This window comes from Bombina bombina, chromosome 3, assembly GCF_027579735.1.
Source record: "Bombina bombina isolate aBomBom1 chromosome 3, aBomBom1.pri, whole genome shotgun sequence".
Taxonomy (NCBI): Eukaryota; Metazoa; Chordata; class Amphibia; order Anura; family Bombinatoridae; genus Bombina; species Bombina bombina.
Genome location: NC_069501.1, coordinates 145,112,081 through 145,134,644, shown reverse-complemented (window position 1 = coordinate 145,134,644; position 22,564 = coordinate 145,112,081).

Below are 22,564 nucleotides of genomic sequence, written 5' to 3'. Positions count from 1 at the left end.
CACTCTTGTTTTACCCCTTGGTAGACTTGTGGACAAGTGAAAAATTCTGTTCAGCTGAATTTTTCAGAACAAATATACAGGGAAATTAGTTTTCTGAAAAATTTGTTGCCCATGCAATTCGGTATTTATCTCTTTTTAAATTAAACGAATACTGAATAGTCATTCAGCATTTATATTAATGTTTGTTAAATTAATGTAAATATTCAAAAGCTACAGGGGAAAAGTTAATCTGTGGCTTTATACTTACCTTTAGAGTACTAACCCGCTCCTCTTCTTCACAGACCCCCGGCCATTATTAACTATTTTTATTGAAGTTGTGAGAAAAAGTGACATACAAGATTTGTTTATAAACAATAATTACATCAGAGCAAGATATACATTGCTATCACTCAAAGATTTTCAAATAAAACAGAGATTGTGGCTTTACATATCATTTCTATGTTCTTATAGAGAAATATACATAGGTATTAATGAAAAGTATTTCGTTAGGAAGAGATAGGAGCTACAACCACAGGGTATAGAGCTATATCTCGTATTTTAATTTTTTGTATGAAGGTAATGGAATCTACAATGTGAGACGAACATGCAGAAATGGAATCACATATCATGCCTTAATAAGGTATAAGAAAAGGGTTTGGACTAAATAAAATGGAACTTCAGTTTATATTATATTATGTGGCGAATGTTCCCTACATCAACATAGGGGACACTCTTTAACCTATCTAATCTAATGATGTCAAGATGTGGGGAGTTGGCTTCTGTCTTAGCCACACTTGGGCCATAGTATATGGGGGGAGTTCAGCGGGCAAAAGCCGCTCAAAATAGAGGGGAGAATGGGAGGAGGGGTGGAGCTTTCCAGGATAAAACAGTAAAGTAATGAGGGAAGTGAGAAGAGGGCAATATGGTATGAATAGAGGGGTGGTTATTTCTAAGGATAGGTATTTATAGAGAGGTAAAAAGACAATGTGTTATTTAAACTAGAACCTCTCAGTATATTACCTAGACCAGAACCTCAATCAGGGCTAAGACATTGCAAACTATCATATGCTAAAATGGGCTAAGAGTAAGGCTACGGCCGAAACGCGTAAGCCAGTACAGTATGGACTGTTTGTTCTAGGTCTAACTGTCTTCCATGTTACTCCTTTTGTGACCTTTTGGCGTTTTTTTACTTTTGGATTATTAAAGTTTTTGCTTTTAAACTTTAGCACTGGATTCCTGCATTTTCTTTTTTTCTTCATATATTATGCCGTTTTTTTCTCTATTTACTGGAATCTGCTCAGTGCTGGAGTATTTACCCACTGGGACCCGACTGCCAATAGGAGGTGGAGGAGTGAGTGAAGGTGTGCGTGTCATGTGATATGGAAGCAGAAAACAACAAGCTGCAGGGAGCAAAGGCAAACGGACGAACAGGCACACGGATCCCTCTTGGATACTTAAGAAGAAAGGGTTTGCCCAGGACCGCCGTACATGCTGCCCCTCTGAAAACGATCTACAAAGAAACCAGCCTAGCCCAGTGAGGATTAATCTGTGTGAGTACTGCTCATTACTTACTTTATGCATTGTCGGATAGAAGAAGTATTACAACTGTTTGTGTATTTTTTACCTGCTACCGATTACGGGCAGTGAGGCTGTGATATCTATACACACTAAATGAACTGTGTTGCGCTCTGTACTATATACTTCTATTATGCATGTTGTTTTTCACTGAAATCTGACCAAGGCACAACAGTCGGTTATACAGTGTGTACCATCAGTTTAAGACTATTACAAGGATTATGACCAAGTTTTTGGCATAAATGCCGGTCAGGTGTTTTTAGTGAAATAGAGCACACCCGGATCTCCTCCACCGAAGTTTTGGGTGTCCCTAGAGTAAGTACCCCTGTCTCATTTTATGGGGGTACGGTAGGCAAATAAGCACACTAAAGGGAGCTTCCTATCAACCTTCCTTTATTTTTTTCTTATTTAAACTAGAACCTATCAATGTATTACCTAGACCAGAACCTCAATCAGGGCTAAGACATTGCAAACTATCATATGCTAAAATGGGATAAATCTCAAAATTAGGGATTATGGAATTATTTATACTGACATGTGGAGCATGGTACATATCTAAATATAGCATTAGATCTCTAAGCTGGTGCTTAAATTGTGAGATGTGGTGGGCAGCTATCCATGCATTATACTAAGGGGCCTATCTATCAAGCTCCGGCCCGTGTTTCTGGCGAGTCTTCAGACTCGCCAGAAACAGCAGTTATGAAGCAGCGGTCACAAAGACTGCTTCTCCATAACCCTGTCCACCTGCTCTGAGAAGGCAGACAGGAATTGCCAGAAATTAACCCGATTGAGTACTATCGGGTTGATTGACACCCCCCTGCTGGTGGCCAATTGGCCGCGAGTCTGCAGGGTGCGGCATTGCACCAGCAGCTCTTGTGAGCTGCTGGTACAATGCTGAATACGGAGAGTGTTTTCAGCAAGGTCTGGCGGACCTGATCCGCACTGTCGGATCAGGTCCGCCAGACTTTGTTAAATAGAGGCCTCTGTGAAAAGTGCACCTGGCAGTATATAAATGTCACCGCAAAGTTATTGTGTTCAACTTAATGTTAAAACTCCATGACCAACTAGACAATACATGGATATGAGAGTTTCAAGATAGTTAGTAAAACATATAGCAACCTAACATAACTAATACACAATAAAGCACAAATATAATAGCTATATTTAACATATTGTTAACAAAGTAATGGCTGTTTGGCCCAACTCAAACTTTGAAACTGTTTGCCCCAATACAAGTTTATCAGATCATAGGGTCATCATAAATACAGCCAGTGCATTTCAACTATTGAGAAGGAACTTTTTTTTATTTTATTTTTTGTTAGATTAACTGTATTCCAACTCTAAGGACAATGAGCCCTTCACTACTGGGGCAGGGATAATACTTAAAGTGAAAGGTTAGTTGAGTACTGCCTACCTTTTCTACTTCTGAGCTCAAATATAAATATATGAATCGTTAAATGTGTAGAAGTATGGGAGTTTAGAGTTAACTATACTTCCTTACAAGAGTGTGATATGTAGTTCCCAAAGAGTACATAAGATAAATAAAAGATAACAGATAAAACACCACTAAAACATATTAAGACTATACATGGATATTCAGCTAAATACCACATCAATCCCTGTAACCTTCTATATATAGAGTGTGCAGATACAATAGTGGGGTAAGGCAACAAAGTTCTTGCACCTATAGAAATAAAATAGGAAGATAAACTTTATCTGCACCCATAAAGAAAGTTACAGTTTATGAGGTTAGTAAGACTCTCAAGTATAACCCAGGGGAAAATAATATTATGATTTTGGTAGCCCTATAGTTAACTTGAGCATTTTTAGCTAGTTACTGGTGTAGTTTGGGACTAGTGACGATACTTAGATCTGTTAAGAGATATATGATACAGAGAGAGCTATGAGTATCTATTAAAAGAGCTCCCCAAACACCTGACTTAGGTTACTATGAGCCCCAAGAATTAACTAACATGTGCCTAATTTAGAGAGAAATAGTCATATAGACCAAATGTTAGGATCTCCCATCCAAAACTGAATGCTATGTAGATTTGGTAAACTGTTAGGTAATGGAATCCAGCTGAATTTAGTATATCATATATAAATTTTTTAAGAGGAGGATCCCCATCTGTTAGAGTACTTGTAATTATGAATGAGCAATATAACTTAAATAAACCTATCTTTGTTTCTAAAAGGCAACATAAACATGCCTCTAAGCGTACTATCCAAAAAGATAATATTGGATTAATGAAGGAATTTATAGGGATAACATAAAGGGTTATTTGTTAAACTCTAATACAATAATAATATGATTCCCCAATTCTCAGGCTAACAATCTTATATGTGTGAGATACTAGCCATTATTACTAGGAGCACTCAAAGATATGGGAAACAGTTTCATGTGGTGGAAAAAGTTAACCTACAAGTAAGGGGAAGCCATCTAGAACCCAAACACTATTCCTCTTGAGCAGGAAACTATCACAGAGGGGTATAGAGTGCTGGAGGTTATATCATGATGCACATTTCAACCTAATAAACATTTTCAGGTGTAGTGAAAAACTAAATCACAGTATGTAAAATGAATTGAACCCTCAGTTAGGCTAAAGGACTTACAACTAGATTACGAGTTTTGCGTTAGAGGCTATGCAGTGCTAACGAGCAGTTTTGTCTCACCGCTCACTTACCTGCAGCGCTGGTATTACAGGTTTTTACAAACCCATCATTAAAAGACAAGAAGTGAGCGTTGAGCAAAATTTTGCTCATTACTGCACTCCAATACCAGCGCTGCTTTTTTTTTTTTTTTTCTCTCACATTTCTGTTGTTTCTCACTGTCTTATAGTTTTTTTGTTTTTGTTTTTTTAGGTATTGATTCGGCATAGAAACAGGGAATTTCTAAGCATTATACAATGACAATTTGAAGTTGTTTGTTACAGGTTACATCTTACATATTACTTATAAAGGGTTGCACTAGTAACAATTAGTATCTGCAATCTAAATGACACAAAACAATTAGTATGAATAAATGTTGCAAAAAAAAAGAGAAAAACAATTCAACTACATGCCAAGACAAACATTTTAAACCTTCACATCTTTGTGAGAGGACACAATCGGGCCTCAAACCTATAAAAATATCAACACTTGAAGGTTACACCTATTTTAGTAGGCCGCTCATGGGTCATCTATATCAAGACCTCAAATATTAATCTTAGTATAGACTTATTAGTGAAGCCTTCTAACTGATATAATGGGTCACTCTTGGGCCCTATCATGGAATTAACAGCTTCGAAGAAGGCAATTGAGAAATATTTTAACGTTGTAGACTCAACTGTTATGTTATGTTAGTCAGCCCTGCTGAGCTAGGTATGATAGGTAGAGGCAATGCTATATTGTTGTGAAGAATAGATATTGAGAGAATAAGAACGGTTGTGGCATAGACAAAAAAAGCTGCTGATGTAGCACTCCTAAACTAGGAGGTTCATTATGTGTGTGTGAGGGGGTGGTGGTTAGAATGAGATAAGCAACAGAAACTACGTCAAAAAATTGAGATGATGTACTATAAGGGATTTTCTGGGAGATGCTGGACTCCTCTGGGCCCTTGTCAGATTTTGGAAGCCCTATGGAACATTTCGGAAATACAATTATTAACCAGAGAGGTTTAAGGTGGAGGCAACACAAACATATTAAAACTTTTACCTTTAGATTCAAGTTCTTCGACTAATAAAAAAGAAAGGATGGACAAGAATTTACTACAATCTGCTCGTATTTGAGGAAGGACATAGGCCCACGCCGCCCCGGCCGCTGGCGATGGGACCCACACCCCCCACAACACAAATTAATAAGAGGAATATCCCAAGACCATCATGTTTCAAGACATATAATGGGGAAGTTACTTCACACACTTAATGGAGGCTCTAATGGCATGATCTCCCTCATAAAGTACTAAGTCCCCAATACTACAACTATATTATATATGAAAAAAGTTTTGTTACCAGGGGGCAGCAGTATTAAAGGAGCTCGAAAGACAAGAATACTAGGGTTGCATATGCTGTTAAAATTAGGGAGGGGACTCATGGTTACAGAGACCACTTATAAAATGAAGAGTACATTCACTAATAGTAGTCATTTCCTGGGCCAACTAACCTAGTTCCATCTGGTAATTAATTGAGCATACTGAAATTAAGGAGCCCCTCATAGTTATTGTATACACATAACTCCATGAAATAATAGCCAAATATTAAACAGCAGTATCGCCTCTAAATATGTTGCCATAGTATATCAGGATATACATATATAAGGGAATATAAGGCTCACCTCCAAGTGAACAAATATTAGATAGCAGGATAGAGCAGAAATATGTAAAATCATCTAGTGTATAATATGACTAACAAATGTAATGGTCATATTTTATGCGCAACTGAACCAAACTTAAAACAAGAACTAGATAAGCACCCTCGATAACACAAGTTGTTTTAGCAGATTCACTGTTAATAACAATACAGGTTCAGCAGAGACTGTTTGTGTCCAACTGCAATATTCATACCTCTGCCGACTCAGCAATCAAATGAAGGTTGTAATTAGCATTATACAAAATATGAATGTAAAGATATGTCCCCATAAAGGGTTAACCGATTCCACATCTTAGGAACATGTGGCTTTCCATTGTAGGTACACATATTTGTAAGTTAGGTAACAGTTAACCGAGGCATAGACTCCCATGAGTGTGGTAAAGTCCCAGAGAAGAGATTAACCGTTAGTTGCAGCATAATATTGAGACCCATCTCCATGCTTTCAAGATAAGACTCCAGGACCGAGTCTATCTTTTGTCGGTTAGGCATTTGGTATAGTATCTCTTGAGGGTGCTTAGGCATTGCGTACCCCACGATCTGCCTTGTAGGATCAAGAGGCTCTTCCATATTTAGGTCATCAGCAGCATCTCCCAGAGCAATGAGTCCCCGGTCAGCCATGGACTTGCTTGGATGAAGACTTCTGCCCGTTTGGAGGACCACTTTGCCCAGCTTGGATGAATACGTCTCCCGGTAAGTTGATCATCAAAGGGTTAGTGTTAGTTTTTTTAAGGGTGTATTGGGTGGGTTTTATTTTTTAGTTTAGGGTTTGGGTGGCAAAAGAGCTAACTGCCCTATTAAGGGCAATGCCCATCCAAATGCCCTTTTCAGGACAATGGAGAGCTTAGGTTTTTTTAGATAGTATTTTATTTGGGGGTTAGTTGTGTGGGTGGTGGGTTTTACTGTTGGGGGGTTGTTTGTATTTTTTTACAGGTAAAAGAGCTGATTACTTTGGGGCAATGCCCCGCAAAAGGCCCCCTTTAAGGGTTATTGGTAGTTTAGTTTAGGCTAGGGGATTTTTTATTTTGGGTGGGGCTTTTTTATTTTAATAGGGCTATTAGATTAGGTGTAATTAGTTTGAATTTCTGTAATTTGTTTATTATTTTCTGTAATTTAGTGGGTTTATTTTGTACTTTAGCTAATTTAATTTCATTTAGGTAATTGTATTTAATGTAGGGAATTTATTTAATTGTAGTGTAGGTGTTAGGTGTTAGTGTAACTTAGGTTAGGTTTTATTTTACAGGTAAATGTGTATTTATTTTAGCTAGGTAGCTATTAAATAGGTAATAACTATTTAATAAATATTCTACCTAGTTAAAATAAATACAAACTTGCCTGTAAAATAAAAATAAATCCTAAGTTAGATACAATGTAACTTTTAGTTACATTGTAGCTAGCTTAGAGTTTATTTTATAGGTAAGTATTTAGTTTTAAATAGGAGTAATTTAGTTAATGATAGGAATATTTATTTAGATTTATTTAAATTATATTTAAGTTAGGGGGTGTTAGGTTTAGGGGTTAATAACTTTAATATAGTGGTGGCGACATTGGGGGCAGCAGATTAGGGGTTAATAATATTTATCTAATGTTTGCGAGGCAGGAGTGCAGCGGTTTAGCGGTTAAGATGTTTATTATACTGGCTGCGACGTTGGGGGCAGCAGATTAGGGGTTAATAAATATAATGTAGGTGTCGGCGATGTTGGGGCAGCAGATTAGGGGTTAATAATATAATGCAGGTGTCAGCGATGTCAGGGAAGGCAGATTAGGGTTAATAAGTGTAAGATTAGGGGTGTTTAGACTTGGGGTTCATATTAGGGTGTTAGGTGTAGACATACATTTTATTTCCCCATAGGAATCAATGGGGCTGTGTTAGGGAGCTTTACGCTGCTTTTTTGCAGGTGTTAGACTTTTTTTCAGCCGGCTCTCCCTATTGATTCCTATAGGGAAATCGTGCTCGAGCATGTACGACCAGCTCACCGCTGACTTAAGCAGCGCTGGTATTGGAGTGCGGTAATGAGCAAAATTTTGCTCAACGCTTAATTCTTGTCTTTTAACGACGGGTTTCTGAAAACTCGTAATACCAGAGCTGCAGGTAAGTGAGCGGTGAGGGAAAACTGCTCATTAGTCATTAGCACCGCACAGCTCATAACGCAAAACTCGTAATCTAGGTGTATAATTCTTTTGTTTTGCCTGTACTATATTTTAAATTGTTTTGTCTTTGGAACACATTTTTTTTTTATTTGAATATATTTTGTTAAAATGTAGCAATAATCTGTTATATATTACTTGAATAGTATTTATTTATTTTGGACTAGATTACTAGTGGAGTGCTATCTTAACGGTCTCCCATAAAAAAGGCAAATTTGCCCGGGTGCATGCTAAATAACCAGCCATTACAAGTGGCTGGTTAATGCTCCTGAGAGCTCAGAGTTTCACTTATTGTTTATCACGATTAACCAAAAAAGTTTAAATATGCCCAAATTGTCCACAAAATACAGAACACGGTGAATTTACATGTAGAACCAAGATGAAAAGAGGTTAAAGTGAGGGGATGTGGGGTGTTAGAACCCCCCTCCCCCACCAAAGTGCCTTTACATAGACATGAACACATATAAACACATAAATATATATGTATATACTCATATACATATATATTTATTTATTGCTGCCCAACGCTGTGCTATGTACCCCCAGCGCTGTGCTAGGTAGTTTGGCATACTTGATGGCATGAAGCCTTTGGAAACACGCTCTTGTGAGCGCTAGTCTTCCAGGCAATTTACTGCGTTGGTACTACTGAGTGGAGTGCAAATATCGTGCTCATTTAAGCGCAATATTACACTCCACTCGTGATCTAGCCCTTTCTGTTTTATATATATATATATATATATATATATATATATATATATATATATATGTGGTTTACAGTTACAGAAATTCTGTATTAATTCAATAAAATCTACTTGAATATGGAGATTAAATATTTCTACACACTTAAATATTAAAAAAAAAACCAATATACTGAAAGTTACTTGGAATTATACTGAATTTTACTTTTACACAAACATGAAGGGTGCATGACTGGACTCTATAATTTCCTTAGCTTTTATTTAAAACTATTATTAAAATGATCCTTCACATCATTTGATGGAATTGAAAGGTGGGCAGCATTTATGTGAATTATACCTATATTATTGCTAGGGCCAATTTTGCTGTTTGTGCATTAGCAGCTCAGTATGACATCTAACTCACTGGTATATTTAGAAGTGAAAAATGTAAACTCATAAGTAGTAAGAATAAACTACAGTTTCCTTAAATCTTTGGAAATCCATTAAAAAATATTGTGAGCTGTGCAGTTGTACCATAATAGAAAAATAAATATAAATAATTGAAGAGCTATAGGAAAGAAAAATGTGCATGGGGTTGGAAAAAAAAACAAATAAAATTTAAAGTAGACATTTTCTAGTTTATATAACTGTGTAATATGTATGCTGTTTCCTCACTTTCCCCAGATTAATTTGGAATAAATGTTAAGTAAAATAAATTCAAGACTAATTGTTAGAAACTATCTGTGAGGTTCTTGCTATTTTAATAAATGTATTCTAAGATAATCTGGTGATACTTTTTAAACTTCATCTGGCACTTCGGAGTTCCTGCAGCATCCAGATGCAAATGATCAGTTAGCTGGGAAACTGAAAGAGCTCAGCATGGTTTTGTATGCACCCTCTGGTGCTGCAATCTTGCTAGTGCACATTTTAAGTTTCCTGATTTGATTTATCAAATCATCAGTTATGCTACACACTACGGGGGCAAAGTTCCTGTTTTATTTTTGTCTAACCATAAGCCCAGGGCCACAGTTTTACCCTTAATGTATTTTATCCAGTTTTATACTTCTCCTAAGTGTAAAGCATGAGTGTCTGAACCAGATTGGAATTTTCAGTACAATGACCGTATGTTATATTAATTTTAAGCAGGAAATAGGAATTGATACAGGTGTAGAAGAAAATAAAAACCAATGTTAAATCATATAGGAATATCATGCTTGATATGTTGTATAACCCAATTATTACAAAATGTATGAAGCAGATATTGGTACTTACGCAAGCTAAAAGAATGGTATATATCTAGATAAATTATTTTTATTTATTTACAAGTATTTCTAAACTATTGCAAATTTGTTAGTTGTTTTGTGTTTCACCAGCAATACCTTGGAAAGCAGATCCCATTGTGTCTGAACTGCAGTGCCAACCGTACAATCAATCTTGTAGCTTTTTTTTATTCATATACTTTATTTACACACAAACTCAGTTGTATAACTTTGGAAGACTGACCTACTTTACTGTGTCTCCACTGTCCTACAGTAGTGATTGCTGACTGTCACTGTCAACACTGGTGCAGCAATACTAGATCAAGCCCTATGGTGTCAAAAAATATCAGTCTCTATATTCCAAATGTTGGTAGCGGGAGCAAGCTGCTTTTAGCTCAATGGTGTGCCCGGGCGCGCAGTGATTAGACAGCGAGCCGCAAAGCTTTTTTGAAAACCCAGATCCGATCAGAAGAGCATGGAGAGGAGTCCAGGTAAGTGCAACTTTGATAGCAAATATCTCTTAAAGCTTTTGATTTTGAAAGCTGCCGCTAAGATAGTGTGCAGCATTATATAACATTATTTTTAAGTTTACTGTCCCTTTAAAACAGAGAAACAGAGTTCAGTCGGTCTAGTGTTTATAAAAAGCACTATCGTATAAACAAATTTATCATTTACATTTTTTGAATATCATGATAGTATGTTTCAATGAATCAATGTTACTGTACCATTATGATTGGATACATTTACATTTTATAATGATATCTGCTAACCACTAATGTAATGTTAATCCTAGTATACAAAATGTGTATAAGTAATAATATACTTAAAGGGAGAAATCCCCCACAAATATGTATTTTGGGATTCAGAAAGAGCATACAATTTCTAAAATAATTTCCAATTTATTTCTGTTATCAAATTTGCTTTGCTTCCATGGTAATCTTTTTTAAGCAACACCGAGGTAGGTGTCTAGCACACTACATTGCAGGAAATAGTTCTACCATCTAGGGCTCTTGCAAATGTATAACATTCTGGCTAAACTCCTGTTTATAGTGCTACAGATACATGCATGCCTCTGAACTTACATCCCTGCTTTTCAACAAAGGATACCACGAGAACAAAGAACATGTGATAATAGAAGTAAATTAGAAAAGTTGTTTAAAATGTCATGCGCTAACCTAATCATGAAAGAAAAAAAATGGGTTTCATATCCCTTTAAAGGGACACTAAACACCTGATAAAAATCATTAAAAAGTATGTTTTATTATGAATTAAAATCAAGTAATCACTACTGTCTAGTTTATTTGTTCACCTTACCCCTAAGTGTTGAAAAAAATCGATTTGAAGATGAATGCTAATAAGGTGCATTTTTCTCCCATGTAAGGTGCCATATTAGAACGCACGTTACGCTGGGTCACAGCAGTCATGTGACTTGTGCAGATGAACAACACAGCAGCAGCAGCACTCAATGTTATGCAGACAGAGCTTGTCCTGCAGTTTATGTTATAAATATGTTACAGGAAAAAAAGATTTTATTATTATGTTTTTGTAAGCAAACAAAGCTTACTTTTTCAAAGTTACCACTGAATTCCTAATGTGTGTGACTGTACATAGCACTCGGCAGGGTTATAAATGTAAATCATTCTCTTCTCTGAGTCTGACAAGCTCCGGTCTGGAGAGGGAGGGGCCGAGGGGGGAGAGAGAGCAGAGAGACTCCGTGAAGAAAATAGACTAAATAACTCATGCTGGAACTTTTTACTGGAGATTTGTTCTATGCAATATTTTATTTTCATACATCTGCATTACATATATTACTGTATATATGTGATGTAGATGTATGAAAATAAAATATTGCATAGAACAAATCTCCAGTAAAAAGTATTTCCAGCATGAGTTATTTAGTCTATTTTCTTCACGGAGTCTCTCTGCTCTCTCTCCCCCCTCGGCCCCTCCCTCTCCAGACCGGAACTTGTCAGACTCAGAGAAGAGAATGATTTACATTTATAACCCTGCCGAGTGCTATGTACAGTCACACACATTAGGAATTCAGTGGTAACGTTTGAAAAAGTAAGCTTTGTTTGCATACAAAAATATAATAATAAAATCTTTTATTCCTGTAACATATTTATAACATAAACTGCAGGACAAGCTCTGTCTGCATAACATTGAGTGCTGCTGTGTTTTTTTATATGCACACATTATAGGTACTCTAGGGAGATATGAAGTGTGTGTCATGTGACTACTGTGCTGTTAAAATATGGTGGCATACATAGCTGCATCAAGCCCTAGATATGTATAGTAATAGAAACAATTTTCTTGAAATTTGCTGAAGTTACAGCATAAAGAGCTGTACTCAGTTTTTTATTATTACACAGTAGAAGTTAGTTTTAATTATTTTTAGCAGTCAAGTGTTTAATGTCCCTTTAATATCTATAATTTTTGTTTCTATCTTAAGTTTTATAAAAAAAAAAAAAAAAGCGAGGCACCCTGTGTAATTCATTTCATTTTGTAAGTCTGTCTCACATTGAAAATACATTTCTGGAAATGTAAAAGAATCTAGGTATCAAATTTGAATTGCAGCATAATGTTATGTATTTATTTATTTATTTACAAACCTGATTGTACAGTATTTTGAAAAACTGTTATCAAATTTGTAAATGATTTATGAAGTAGAACATATTAAAATATATTTTGTAAAGAAAAACATTATTTTCTTCTTCTTCTTCTTTATAATTTATTTAGCATTATTGAACTATACTTTAAGAGAACATTACTTGGCTTCTCAGCTGGATAACACTATGACCTCCTCTTACCTACACAAATGTTCAGGCTCATATTCATAATCAGTTTAAAGTGGATGCACTCATTAAAGACAATCAAGCTGTGTCAGATTAGGAGGATAACAACATTCTGAATCACACTGATGAACTCCTAAAGAGAGTGCTAAAAAACAACTCTGAATTGGTCAAGATGCCTAATCCAAGATTTCAATGCACCAAGGGTACTGATTTGCTTATGGGAGAAGTTAAATGCTTTCTTTGGTGGAACAAGATTGTGTATAACAATAATGGGCAACCAGGCTTTGTATCCTTTGCCTGGAGATGGAGAAACATGATATTAAAAAATGACAAAAAGTATAAAAGGAGATCATTCATATTTTTTTAACGTAACATGAAAAAGCTTTTTGTTTCAAAGGCAATATGATACTTTACATCTGTGTCCTACTACTGCAACTAAATAGTGGATAATCAACAAGACACAGGAGGCACCAAAATCTACTAATATAAAATAGTAGAATGATAATAGACCCATCAATGCAACTATCCAGAAGAATAATATATATAGAGATTACTTATCATTCCCAGAGAATATAAAGTGAATAATCACCTTGAATATTATAAACTGATAAAAAATGATTGTGGCTCTTCTAAATTTACCTGATGTGATGGGCATGGTTCTATAGTTTAAAAATAAAAAAGTTTCCCTTATAATTTTGTATTGGTACAATATGAAATAGAAGATGGTAAACTAAACCAAATATACTCACAAGGTCCAAAGCACTGAAAGTGCTATATGCATAGTGTAAACCTTTAGAAGCTGTTCAGCTAGCTCACCCAACAAGATCTATGTATCTCCTCTTGAAATTCCAAATAAATCCACACTGTATGACTGCATGCATAATGAAAGCCAATGAAAGTCAAGCAAACATTAGAATCCTTCTGCCTTATAACAGCAATCTTTTCCAGTATCCACCTGGAATGGAAAATGTATCCAGCAGATAGTTCCTATAAAGTTTATTGATAAAAACATAAGAAACAATTTACATTTATTTAAATTGTCAACTGGTGACAGTACAAAAATACAGTATCTTAATATTACTAAATGGCAGTATGAAAATAAAAACAAATATTTTGTGAATATGATTATTACTAATGGGATTTTCTAGATGTTGAGATACCTTCTGTTTTCTCACATTTCTGCCATACATCACATATAGAGCCAGATTACATGTGGTGTGCAGCTTGATATTACAAGTCCATGGTAAATAAGATTTAGTACATTGCTCTAGTGCACCAATTAGTTTTTATGGATATCATGACCACCCCAAATAGCGCCAATATTACAAGTTGAAAGTTATGAGTTGCAATCAAGCTTAAGTCCAAATAGTGGTAAATGAATAAGGGCTAGATTACTAGTGAGGTGCAAAAGTTTTTCCCCAAGCGATTTCGTCTTTTCGTGAGCCTTTTTCATTGCGGTGATATTACAAGTTACATTCATATTAACACTGTCTAATAAAATATATTTTAAAAAACAATATTGCACAAAAAAGTTATAAGGGCTCAAAGATATAAGACATACACCAAATGCTTAGCACCTGTCACGTATCCTTATGTAGCAAAATCCATACATAAACCCCACTGCTATGTGACTTCAATAGATTGCACCCTTCAAGATAATCAGTTCAAACATTTCAAACTTTACTTTGGGGAAAACACTCACATTCGCCTTTCGTCCGGAACTCATCCCCTTCTTAGAGACAAACCCGGTATTCACCTGTGGTCTGCCTTAGAGATTCCACTATCGCGGATGCCCGGTTCGTCCTTTCTCGGCGTTCTGTGCGTTTCTCCTACCTCTTCGTGTGTGTGCTCGTTGACGTCCAGGGCGTGCTTCCGTCACAGTACCTGCAGTGGGGCGTGGTGCAAATCGCTGCCGTGTGTGCTCTCCAGTGATTACTCTGATAATACTCGAATAGCGAAAAAAGGCACCTTCACAGCTATGCGATTAAAAAAGTCTTGTATTTAATTCTTGAACAGCAGACAAAATATTAAAAAAATTCAGTTCAGGATGGAAAGTTTGGGATATTCCCAGTGACCCACTGACGCGTTTGTCTCGCTGGCCGTAATCGTAGTGTGGTCTGCATAGCCTCTTTCGGCTCTTTTTAAATCTATAGGCTTTTGCCTATTGGTTAAAACCAAAAGCCTGGGAATTAACCCGTTACTTTCCAATTTCATTCAAATACTTATGTACAAATACTATTACTTTAACTTTCCTTAGACAATCAATTCATGTACATTCTCATATATGACATGATTTCATAAATTTAACACCAAGGATACATTATAGAAAATGATTATATACGCGCATCTAAATTGATATTCTTGTTTCAATATAATGAAAGAAGGAGGAAAAGACTAAAAATAATAGATTATTTGATTTCAATATGTTTTCAACTCCTTTCTTATTTATATGTATTAATAATACCCTTATAATGTAATGTAACCTTTACCAGATAATTTAAAACAATTGTATCAATTTATGTAACCCCTTATTTCAGGTAAATTCATTCATTGATATCTAGTGTCCTCAACTCAATGAATTAGCTATTGCTTTATATTCAGGAAATAATTTCCGTTTTCCTTCAGACAGTCAGAATCAATTATTCTTTATTCTTGGATACACAGACTATTGCCAACATTTAATCAGATCGTATTCTGAATTTAGTCCTTGTGGCAACCTAGTCTTTAGTCTGTGTATCCAGAATATTTCTTTTTTAGCCAAGATTGACTCCCTATCACCTCCTCTTGAGCCCATTTTTGCATCATCTATTATTGTCCATCTAAGTGTTTTGCTACTTTTGTTATGATAATTTTTAAAATGAAGCACTAGAGGTGTAGTCAATTTGCCTAGTTTTATATTAGATAGGTGCTCTCTAATCCTATACCTTACTTCTCTTGTAGTGAGTCCAGTGTACTGTACTTCACATTCTGTACAAGTTAGAAGGTAAATGGAATATGTGGCTCTATAATTTGTGCATCCTTTAAATTCAAAGACCTCTCCTGTTACACTACTTTTGAAATCCTGTCTAGGATCTAATTTCTCGAAGGCTTTACAATGTAAATTGCCACATCTAAATACCCCTCTATGTTCTAATGAGCTTCTTCTTGGAATCTCAGATTTCAATTGTGTAGGAGCAATCCTGTTTCCAATAGACAATCCTTTTCTGAATGCGAACCTACACATTCTTGGATTAATCTCCTCCAACCCATCATCATCTTTTATCATTAGTCGATTTTTGTCTGATTATTTGACAAATTTCCTCATACTGATTACTGTATTGGGTGACAAAAGTCACAGTTTTCTCCTCCTTAATATCTCGCTTTCTTGATTGATCCCTGAAATTTAGGTAAACTGACCTGTCTTGACCATCAATATCCTTTCTTACTGAGTCAATATCTTTTTGTTGATATCCTCTTTCTCTCAATCTTTTGTTAAGATCGTCTGCTTGTATATTATACGTGCCCATATTAGTACAGTTTCTCTTGAGCCATATGTATTGACCCCTTATAACTGATTTAAAGACCCTTTGGGGATGATTACTATGGGCATGCAAGATAGTATTGCCCGATATGGGTTTTCTATATAATTCAACCTCAATTTTTCCTTGATTCCCTCCTTTAAGGGTAACATCCAAGTAATTTATACTACTCTTACCCACTTCAAAGGTGAAATTAATCCCCACATCATTTATGTTCAATCTTTCCACAAACTTCTTTGCCTCCTCAGGGCTACCACACCATATGAATATCAAATCATCTATATATCGTTTGTAATAAACAATGTGGTCCCTATCAGTGTTTTCACCTCCAAAGATGTGGGACAGCTCCCACCATCCCATAAATAAATTTGCATAGGATGGTGCAAATTTTGCTCCCATGGCCGTCCCACACCTTTGGAGGTAAACATCCCCCTTGAAGGCGAAGAAGTTGTGGCTTAGTAAAAATTCTGTTACTCGCAAGATGTATTTACATAGGTCATCATCAAAAGATTTATTCCTATGAAGAAAATAATTTAATGCCTCTAAACCTTTTTCGCGTCTAATAGAGGAATATAACGAAACTACATATATAGTAAACAATATGTAGTTTTCCTTCCAATCCATAGATTCCATATCAAGTAATAACTGTTTGGTGTCTCTTAAAAAGCTTGGTAACTGTTTCACCAATGGTTGGAGAATTTCATCCAACCATTCTGAAAGATGTTCAAAGGTAGAATTAATGTCACTTATTATAGGCCTTCTTACCACATTTTCTAAGGATTTGTGGACTTTAGGCAGAAAGATGAAGATCGGAATAACGGGGTGTTCTACCAACAAAAATTCTTTGGTTTTAACATCCACAAAACCACCTTCTATTCCATCATCAACTAGATGTCCAAGTTCCTTTTTGAAACGTTGTGTAGGGTTAAAAGTCAACTTAGTATATTGATTTCGGGTTATTCAACTGTCTATGGGCTTCTTTGACAAAGAAGGCTCGGTCCATGACCACGACCGAACCCCCCTTGTCTGCTGCCCTAATCACCAAATAATTTCTATCTCCCAATTTCTTTAACGCCAAATGCTCTTCTTTGGTCAAATTTTTTCTTTTATTTTTATTTACACAATAAGCTAATTTATTTAGATCCCTTTCAACTCGTTTTTGAAATTTTTCCAAAATTTCTCCCCTTGATTGAATAGGATAAAAAGAGGAAACTTTTTTTAATGATGGTCCTTTTATTATCTGTCTGGTCACATGTTCACTAATACTTTCATAATATAATGATTCTAAAGTTTCCAGATCACACTCCTCCTGATAGCTAAGATTCCTACTCATTGGATATCTATCTCTTTCAGACTGTAAGTGACCAAAAACCTCTCCGCTCTCATCATTTTTGAAATGTTTTCTCAATGTCAAATTTCGAATCAATTTGTTTGTGTCAATTAAGGTCTGAAAGAGATTAAAATCCTCACTTGGGACAAAATTCAAGCCTAAACCCAATACTCTAATTTCAGTTTCACTTAATTCTGAGGAGGATAAATTAATTACTGAGTTCACTTGTATTTCTTTTGTGACCTCCCTCTCCGTGGTGGGAGCTGATTCTCCCTTATTTTTCCATCTCCTCCCCCCCCTTCTGATTCTTTTGTTTTTACCTGAAAAACCTGCGCTACTTCTTGTTCTATTTCTCTATTGGACACAGTCAATAATGTCCCTGATGTAGAGGGCCCTTACTGCTGATACTTGGAAACTTCCTGGGTTAAATTGTGTTTGAGAATAGAACCCGTTTTAGACTTAGCTCCCATATCTATGGTATTTACTGAGTTTTGTCTATCTTCATCTCCTGAATTAGACCCTTCCCCTGAAGTATGTCCCTCCTCCTGAGAGTCCCCCTCACTATCTGTAAAAGTGACCTTTTTATTTTTTCTATTCTTATTCTTGTTTTTTCCTTTTCCTTGTTTTTTACCTTTGTTGACAAAAAAATAATTCTCCCTTCTATAACTGAATCTTTGTTTCTTATTCCAAATGTACACCTTATTTGTTTCAAAATCAATAGAATCTCTAACAAACTTGTCATGTTTGATTTCAATAATCATACGTTTAGTGTCGGCTATGATATCATGTAATATTTTATAAAATTTTGAATATTGTAATTCCCCTTTTCTGTGATTGCATTCAATTTGTAAAACATCAATTTCATTGGAAACTTCATTTAAAGCTTTACGCTTAAACTCTAATAGCATTCTCATTAATCTTATAGAACATTCTGACAATATTTTGTTCCAATTTTTTACAAATTCAGCATGATCCACAGTAAATGTGGGGAATTTGTTTACTTTAAGACCCCTAGGGATTAACCCTGCATTCAAATATTTTTCTAGAGTCCATACGTCCCATTTCAGCCTGGTTTCTTTTATCATCAAATCTTCAATTGTCTCAAACAACTTGCTTAATGAGAACATAGAACAGTCCGTGGTAAACACACATTCCAAATCACTCCGATCACTCACTCTGTCCACAGTTGGTTTTAGTGAATAGTATTGCAAAGTTCCTTCACTGTTAACTTCTAGCTCCATAATTAGATGCTATTCAATATATTTCCAAATGCAAAAGATATATTATTCCCACAAAAGCCCACCACTCAAATGGTTTAGCGTGCTTCTGGATAATCACAGTGCTCCAGCTATTGTGGGTAATCCGCCGCTCCTCTAGACATACACCAAATGCTTAGCACCTGTCACGTATCCTTATGTAGCCAAGCCCATACATAAACCCCACTGCTATGTGACTTCAATAGATTGCACCCTTCAAGATAATCAGTTCACACATTTCAAACTTTACTTTGGGGAAAACACTCACATTCGCCTTTCGTCCGGAACTCATCCCCTTCTTAGAGACAAACCCGGTATTCACCTGTGGTCTGCCTTGGAGACTCCACTATCGCGGATGCCCGGCTCGTCCTTTCTCGGCATTCTGTGCTTTTCTCCTACCTCTTCGTGTGTGTGCTCGTTGACGTCCAGGGCGTGCTTCCGTCACAGTACCTGCAGTGGGGCGTGGTGGAAATCGCTGCCGTGTGTGCTCTCCAGTGATTACTCTGATAATACTCGAATAGCGAAAAAAGGCACCTTCACAGCTATGAGATTAAAAAGATATAAGATCTCAGGTGTTAGAAAAAAAGGCAGGCATATGGATTTAACATTGAAACACATACATATACATTGCTAAAGATGTGTATGTGTATATAGATAGATAGATAGATAGATAGATAGGTAGATAGATAGATAGATATCAAAATAACAAGAGTATTGCATTGAGCAATGATACTTTTTTTATTGGACTAACTATACATTTATAAGTTGACAAGCTTTTAGAAGAGTTCCTTCCTTTATCAAGTCTAAAGCAATACTGACCAATTCAATGGAATTTACAGATTATATCTTAAAACACAGAATAGCTAAGAAGACAGTGCAGGGAGAGGAGGAGGTGTCATAAAAATCATGAGGGGGTTTAAGTAACTGGCAGACAGTGTCCAGTCTAGGAGAACAGACAGGGGAAATATATAGATTTACATAGAGCATATACTGACATAACATTGAATCAATATCTATAAAGATGTGAAATTGTATATACAGGGGAATACAAAAGTTAAGAAAAGACAAAAGTGTGGACATAGGCCTACCTGTGTACCTATGTATAAAGAATGTGGAATATACAATGTAAATGACTAAATGAAAGTACATTACAAAAATTTTTGATAATGTGTTAAGAATCCAAAGTCCACATTTACTCCAGAATTAAACAGGTTGAAGTGCATTATCATTTTCATTTCAAAGGTTTTTCTTTCCATGGTGTTTTTGAAGTTGCCTCTGAGGCATATATATATATATATATATATATATATATATATATATATATATATATATATTAAGGTATTTATATGTGTATTTACATTAATATATATGTACACACATATAGAAACATATATAATTGCATTTGAGCCCTTTGCCATTAAGTAGATGAACACATGATAAACACATGATTTTGCACTATTGGAGTTAATGCTAGCGCTAAATAAGTTTTATTTTAAACTTGTTGTAATATGAACGCAACCCGACTAGCTCAAAAAGCTCAACTCTAGAGCTCTCAAAAAAAAAAAAAAATACCACAACACCTGTGGCTAGCCCTTAGTGTGACTTGAGAACTTAAGTAAAATGTAAGGGTAAAAAAAAAGTTTTTCAAAACTCAAAATTAAGTAGTACACTTGCATATGCATTTTTTGAATTAAAAAATCATTTAATATTGCTTAAAAGATTTTGCATGGATTAAAAAGCATATGGTATATGTCAAGGTGTTTGACTGGAAAGAGCTCCAATGTGTATGTAAGTATATATATATATATATATATATATATATATATATTTATATCACAAGACTACGCATTCGCTGAGCTTACATCAAATGTATAATTTATTTATTTTGACGTTTCGTGGATCAAAAAACTCCCCTTCCTCAGACAGAGTTTTTTGATCCCCGAAACGTCATGTATAAATAAAGTATACACTTGATGTAAGCCCAGCGAGTGCGGACTCTTCGTTGTAACATATTCTTTCTGCTCCTGTCACCCTGACATGCTGATCGTAGGGTGAGAGTGCAAATCCTTTATTTTGTATATATATAATATATATATATATATATATATATATATATATATATATATATTATATATACTGTTTGTGTGTATGTGTGATTGCATGTGTGTATATATATATATATATATATATATATATATATATATACATATATATATATATATATATATATATATAAATATATTTATATATATACATATATATACATGTGTGTTTGCACATGCAAACATACATGCATTTATGTGTTTTTAATTATGTGTTTTACACACATGCATATATACATATATAAACACAAACAGTATATAAAAATGTACATATATAGAGATAATTAAACACTTTTTAGCCCTTCCCAGTCAATTACCTTGAAATATGCAATATAGGGCTTGATTACAAGTGGCACAGTATTTTTTTTTTTTGTGATAGCGAATACTCAGCTACTGTTAAGCTTTTTTGTACTAGTCGGGTTTGCGCTCGCATTACAAGTTTAAAAAAAAACTTATTTTTCTCGGTAACCCGAATAGCATGAAAAACTAACATAATTTTCTGCATGCGCATGTTTAAAATCCCCCACAGAAATCAATGGAGAAAAAAAGTGGGGAAAAAATAACTAACACCCAAGATCGTGCAAACTCTATCGCATTTTCACATTCCCCATAAAAGTCAATGGAGAAAAAAAATTCTTAAATAAAAACTACGAACGTTACGTGTTGTCCTTCTGTGTTTCGTGAGCGTCTGAGCTCACTTCATCAGAGGTGCCATCCTTTGTGACTTCACTTGAGGTTACCACTCAGCCTGCTACTAGTGAGACACGCCGATCAGGTTTATCCTCAACTTTTTAAAGTTTAGATATATTTTTATCTAGAAGCATTTATTTATAACATATTTTTTATCATATTTGTAATAAACATATTTCTTTCACTCAAGTATTCTTGTTTGGAAGCTGTTTTAATACTAAAATATCTCTGTTTTTTTTTTTAGTAGACTGGATACTGGACGTTGTAACCTTTAAAAATATAAAGGACACAGAACTTCTCCTAGTACAGGTTAAACTATTAACAGAATGATTCCAAGAAATTATAAAAAATGGGTACTCACATTCCTGAAATCTGAGGCAGACCGTGCCCTAATCAGTCAGCTGGAGACTGCAAAGCCCAGCCTGTGCATATTGCACTTTATTAGTGCACACACCCTTGTGAGTAGTCACTTGTTAGCAACTTTGTATTCACTGAAAATGTATTTTGGATAAACTGCACTATGAGGCGCTCTTCTTTACATCTTATTTAGATTTCTCTATCTTAACTGCAGATGACAAGCTTGTGGATACAGTCAAAGTCAGTCTGAGATGTTCCTATAGAAAAAGTCTATCCTGTCTCCCACGTTACTAAAATCTCCTATGGAGTCCAGTAGCTTCTGGTTGAAGCATCGTGGCATGTTCAGACGTGGGCACCAAAAGTGCAAGCCATGTGATTATGTAAAAATAACGAAGACATTTTTCAGTCTGGTTACTAACAGAGTATACAATATTGATGCCTGCTTGAATTGTACATCTAAGTATGTTGTGTACTTGATAAAATGTACACAATGTGGGGTCCAGTATGATGGACTTAAATCCTGTGATGTCAACAC